The sequence below is a fragment of the Corvus cornix genome, chromosome 1 (assembly GCF_000738735.6).
Source record: "Corvus cornix cornix isolate S_Up_H32 chromosome 1, ASM73873v5, whole genome shotgun sequence".
Taxonomy (NCBI): domain Eukaryota; kingdom Metazoa; phylum Chordata; class Aves; order Passeriformes; family Corvidae; genus Corvus; species Corvus cornix.
This window is the reverse complement of record NC_046332.1, coordinates 43,946,477-43,952,480: the sequence shown is the minus strand read 5'-3', so window position 1 is coordinate 43,952,480 and position 6,004 is coordinate 43,946,477.

The window sequence follows — 6,004 nt, the reverse complement described above, 5'->3', positions numbered from 1 at the left end:
TGTTCTTTCCAGGAAAACAGGATAATACTAATGTGTTAATCTTTAACTTGTAATGGGATGTGCTACAGTAATGTGACCCTCCAAAGTGCTTCCTGTAGTGCATCCTGTAGGCTTTATCCACAAATGATGTAGTTTGGGAAGCCTGACATATCCAGCCTGGGTAAAGTGAAATAACAGTAGATACTTTCCAAGTTTTATTGGTTTTCTACACAGTTTCTAAGAGCCTTGATGATACCTGAACAGTGTCAGACAATTTTCTAATGTAAAAGTCCCAGTTTAATATGTCTGTACATACATTCCCAGTGTAAGCTCCCGTTGCTCCTTGCCTTTTTTGTACGCTGTCAGGATGTGCATTCTGTGTGTACGTAACTGCGCTGGACTGTGCACCCTGCACAAAAGCCTGAATAAATGGGTTTGAACCTTCATCCAAAGAATCACTATTCATTTGATGATCAGTGATGCTAGTGGGTTTTCCTTCACTTCTCTGAGAAGTTTTAATTCACTTTGTAGCACCAATCCAAAGCGGAGTTTCCAGGTAAACATCTTGTGCTATGACCAGGTAAGCCAATGAGAGGCTTTATTTCCAAAGAATGGATTACTCTTGAAGGAAAAGACAGCTGGTAGTTAAGGAAGTTAATTGAGTAGATAGACACCCGAATTATCCTCAAATCCAGCTAGCACCCCCTGGGAATATACCCAGCCTTGGTATATGCCTCAGAGTGAACTTTGTGTTCCTTGCAGTGCCTTCTTGCACAATGGCCTCCTGCACTGGCAACTGTGCCAGTAGATCTGTCAGAGGACTTGCATCTGAAGCAGCAGCTGTCAAAGCCTCCAGCATGTGCCCAAAATCATTAGGTGATAATTGCCCGAGGAGGAAGCTGCTCCGGTGCTCTGCAAGCATCCCATGGATCTGGGAGCAGCCCCTCTGGCTTGGCTGAGGGAGGAGGGGCTGTGTGCCCTGGACCCTCCATCCTGACAGGGTTTGGAGCCACATCCCTCACACCTCAGGACTGCAGGTGGGTAGGGTGGGCAGTGGACCATGGCCAGCCTCCTGCTGAAACCCTTGCAGAGACGGGGGCTGTCGAGAAGGAAGCCTCCCCTGCCTCTGATTGGCACACCAGGACACCACCAGCTGAAGCAAGACCCTGGCTCAGCCCTTTGGAAGACAAGGTTTGGGTTTAGGATGCCAAGAGGAACATAAAATACAAAGCTGTGGAGTTTCAGGGTCTGATCTGCACACATAGGCCAGCACTGGGGTCTCGGGACTGGTCAGCACTCGAGTGATTATTTAAAATTGTTTGTGCAGCCTCCCTCTCCCTGCATGACCCATGTGGGGGCTTAGAGATGTTCCTGGTGCTCAGGGGACCAAGGCACAGTGGCCTCCAGGAGTTCTATGTCTAGCAAAGTCTCTGCAGTAGCTGCTGCTTGGAGTAGCCTTCTTTAGGACTGTGTTTGCTTCAGGTACCAAGAGTGAAAGGTAGTAAGACCCTTTCATGCAAATATATCTTCAGTACCACCACAAAATGTTCCCAGGAATTTTTTTCTACTGCTACCCTTGCTGCCTAGGATGCTTTTTAGCTTGTCAGTGTTGAAGTTCTCTGGTGGATGTCCTGCAGAGGGGGAATTGGGCAAGATGAAGCGTACCTTAGCAGCCAGGCTCAAAAACAGAAACATGAAAATAGAGATCCTGATATAATGAAAGCTTTGGGTCCCTCTCACTGATTGTAGCGTTGCTCAAGCTGGCCTGGTCTGGCTCTGACGGGATTGGCAGCTCATTAGCTGGAACAGGCAGGTTCACACCTGCTGCTAGTAGCCGGCAGGAGCTGGTCTGGGAAGGGGTGGCAGCCCTCCCCTGGCAGCTGCTGGAGGACCCGGCCTGGGAACAGCGCTTCCTGTGCTGCAGCAGCCACTTTGGACGAGCCTAAATGGCCGGAAAGGGTCACAGTCTGCCCTGCAGGGGGAAGGGAGGGAGCGCGGTCCTGCTTCTGGTCGGCACAGGAGGGTTCTCAGTCACCTCTGCGGCAGTCAGGATTTTGCCCTGGTGAAGATGTTGCTGGAATTGCCTGTAGGTAAAGGTCTGTCTGAAGTGTTGTTGTAGCAGAGTTGTATGATGAAAAATGCTCTCCTGCAGGGAAGGCGAGTGAATTCAATCGTGCCTGTGAATGGCTGACATCAAAGAGTGGTGCCTTCCTTGTCCCTCTCTGCTCCATGCTATTTCCACACCTGATGGCTGGCCAGCAGCTTCTTTCCTTGCAGTTCATCCTGGGTCTTTTCTCTAAATTCACAACTGGTCTTGGCATCTGTGCCTGCACCAGGGTATGGATTTGGAAGCAGCCGAGCTGCAGGTGGGCACACAGTCACTGGGATGCAGACACCTGCGGTCTTGCAGCTCGGCCACCTCATTGCCCTGACTGCAGAGGGCAATATTTGTAAACCTGCAGCCATTGGGGGGTTTCCTCCCAGTTTCTGTGATGGTCTGACAGAAGTTCTGCTGCCGCTTGGCTTTCTGCAGTTGATGTGCACTGACGAGTTAGTGAGTGGAAGCCTGCACGCCTCCTACGGCACTTGCTGGCCCTCAGCTGGGGGTGGGTATTCTATTATATTAGCTTTAAATGTCAAAAGGTGGGGTGAGCAAGTTAACTTTCACTAAAAGTCTGATCCAGGTTTAGAATAGGGTAGCAGCTCCATTTCCTGGCAGCACGTGGCACGCTAACACTTTCCATTTTTATCATGCTGACGTTTTCCTTTTTCCGAAATAATTCTATAGATGTAGCCCGTGCCAACCGTGAGCAGCTTTGCTGCATCCTGTGTGTGCGGAGTTTCAGCATTAATTAAATCACTTTGTCGCAGAGGAACCAAGGGAAGCTCATTTAATCAGGCATTAAATAAACAAACAAACATCACATCATCCCTCTCCGCAGTTCCTGGAGCATCTGACTCTCCTTGCCATGGTGACCGTGACCAGACCAGGGCAGAGCCTCAGCCTGTGAACACTGGGGGCAGGTTAGTGCTGAGGGTCACCATGGTCTGCACCCCCCAGAAAACCCAAAATGTTTGACTGGGTTTGAGCCCTAGCAGCTCTGTGTTTATAGGCACTCTGCAAACATGTGGCTCGTGCCAGAGCCCCCAACAACTGCTGGAGGCGGCTGCAGTGGAAGGACAGGTAGGAAAACACGTTGCCTGAGATAGGGAGTTCTGCTACTGAATTCAGTTCACTTTTTTTTTCCCCCACCAGGGAAAATAGACTTTCTATTCCTGAAATTGGTCAAACATAAAATAAAATCCAGGTTTGTGCATGCCTGAAAGTTTTGTAGAGGTGGATGAAACCCAAAAATTCCTTCTCACAGGCCACTTCCCAAGGGTTGGAATGTTGGGTCACCCAAACCAGCACTGCAGCTCTGGTTCCAGGGTGCAATTGGGGATCTCTGTAAGGTGAGCCTGGCTGCCATAAGGAACGGGCCTGGAGAGCATTGCCAGCTCCTTATCCCCCACAGTCCTCTTGCTTACACTTCACCCAGCTCATGTAAATTAATATCAGTGTTGAATTTCCGTCATACCTACCTGCTGCTCTTGGCAGTTCAGCTGGGAAAGAAAAAGCCCGACTGTTGCTATAGAGACCATCAGATGGAGTGGCACCAGAACATCTTCCGCACCACTGCCACCGAGTGCTCACGCGTGTCCCAGCACCCGGCTGGCGGCCACGGTGGGACTGGGACACCCCTGCTCCTTGCGCCACCCCTGTCCTGCCCTGTGTGACTCCAGGGATGACTGATCTCCTGGGTCTCCTACGAGCTGGATTTTCGCAGGTCTTCCTCAGCCTGAAGCTTCTCCCAGGCTCTGTGGGTTGGATACGCCCCCAGGGATGGGCAGGGAAATGCAGGGCAGCAGCTCCTTCCTGGTGCTTGTTGCGGGACTCCGGGAGCCTGGTGGGAAGGCTCAGTGAAACAAGGTGCATGACAAAGCCGGTCGGTGGAAGCAGTTTAAACCATTTTCAACACTTCTGCTGCTGGCTCTGCCACGCCAGGTGTCTCAGGAGCAGGTCCTGAGGTTGCTGAACGCAGGTCCTCTGCTGTGACACTGAAGAGCAGGATGATGGTGGCATTCAATGCATGTGCTCACAGTGTGCCCAATTCCATGCCAGATATTTGTCTACAGTCAGCAAAGGGGCAGTTTATGCACCAGGACACAAAATCTCTAAATGTCCCTTCATTTTGTCAGCATGGAATGATCTCAAAGATTCTGTGAGGCTGGAGGGTGCTGCCCAGAGCAGCCCAAGTGACATTTTGTGCTGCTTGGAAATGGTCTCACAAGGAGCATCCCTGTGTGTTCATACAGCAGCCTCTCCTTAGCTTCTCCAAACAAGGTCATGCAGGTTGTCAAGTTCAGGTTTCAGCTCCAGGGTGAGTGACAGAGGCCTTTCATCTCCAGTGTCACAACACTTCAACCTGCATCAGAGGCTGCTGTGATGCCTGTCAGGCTCACAGGCATTTTGTTAAGGCTTATGCAAGAGAAATTTGTAAACAGGTGACAGGCTCTCCAGGCCTGCCCTGCAGGTGATGCAGGCAGATCTCATGGGATTTAGAGAATTGACTGAATTGGGGAAACTCACGGTGCTTGATCAGCCCAAGGGAGAAAGCAGAACTACGGAGGAGAAGCCTCAGGTGGTGGTATGACCACTATCCAAAGAGACCAAACCAGATTATACAAACATTTACAAACACCAGCGGCTTGATGTTTTGAGAAAAAAAGAATGGCTGTATTTAGCATTCTTGAAGCAAGCTAAAAAACTGAGACCCAACCTGTGCCAGCAACTCACCTATGAAGAAACCAGCATGTTCAGGGACATGGCAAATCACGGCTTTATAACTGAATGATCCAGCACACCAGTTTCTTCAAAGAAAGGACACTAGGTTCACTGGTACAATGTCTAAATCCAAAATTTGCTACTATAAATGACTGATGTGTCCTCTTAATCCCAGAGGCTTTTTTCTTGGTAAGCAAAATGAAGGGAAAGAGCCTATTAAATACAAATTACTACATTAAAAATGAACTGATAATCTATAATCATACATGCTTATGTATGGTCTCACATGACACCCTTTTCTCTCAATTAGAGAGATGTGTATTTGATGGCTGGATTATTCAGTAGATAAGGAACTGGCTGGCTGGATGCAGACAGAGGTTTGTGGTCAATGCCTTAATGTCCAGGTGGAGGCCGGTGGTGTCCCTCATGGCTCTCTCCTGGGACTGGTGCTCTTTAACATCTTCATCAGTGACACAGACAAAGGGACTGACAGCACCCTCAGAAAGTTTGTGTGTGGCACCACGTTGGGCGGTGCAGGTGCCATACTTGGAGGATAGGATGTCAGCCAGAGGGAAGTTCAACAAGTCCAGGTGCAGGGTGCTGCACCTGGCTCAGGGCAATCCTAGACATGAGTATAGACCAGGAGAAGTTATTGAAAGAAGCCCTATGGAGAGCTGGGGATTCTAGTGGATGAAAAGCTGGACATGAGTCAACAGTGTGTGCTCACAGCCCATAAAGCCACTTGTATCCTGCTTGTGGCCAGCAGGGCAAGGGAGAGGATCCTGCCCTTGGTGAGACCCTACCTGGAATGCTGCTGTGTCCAGCTCTGGGATCCTCAGCTCAAGGAAGATGTTGACCTGTATGAGCAGGTCCAGAGGGTCACAGAGATGATCAGGGGGCTGGAGCACCTCCCCTATGAAGACAGGCTGAGAGAGTGGGGGCTGTTCAGCCTGGAGAAGGCTCCCAGGAGGCCTTCCAGCACCTTCCAGTACCTTAAGGGGGATTAGAAAAATGAGAGAGGGACTCTTTCTACAGGCAGATAGGACAAGGGGCAATGGTTTTAAACTAAAATAGGTGTAGATTAGATGTTAGGAAGAAATTCTTCACTGTGACAGTGGTGAGGCACTGGAACAGGCTGCCCAGGGAAGCTGTGGATGCTCCATCCCTGGAGGTGTCCAAGGCCAGGCTGACCATGTCCAG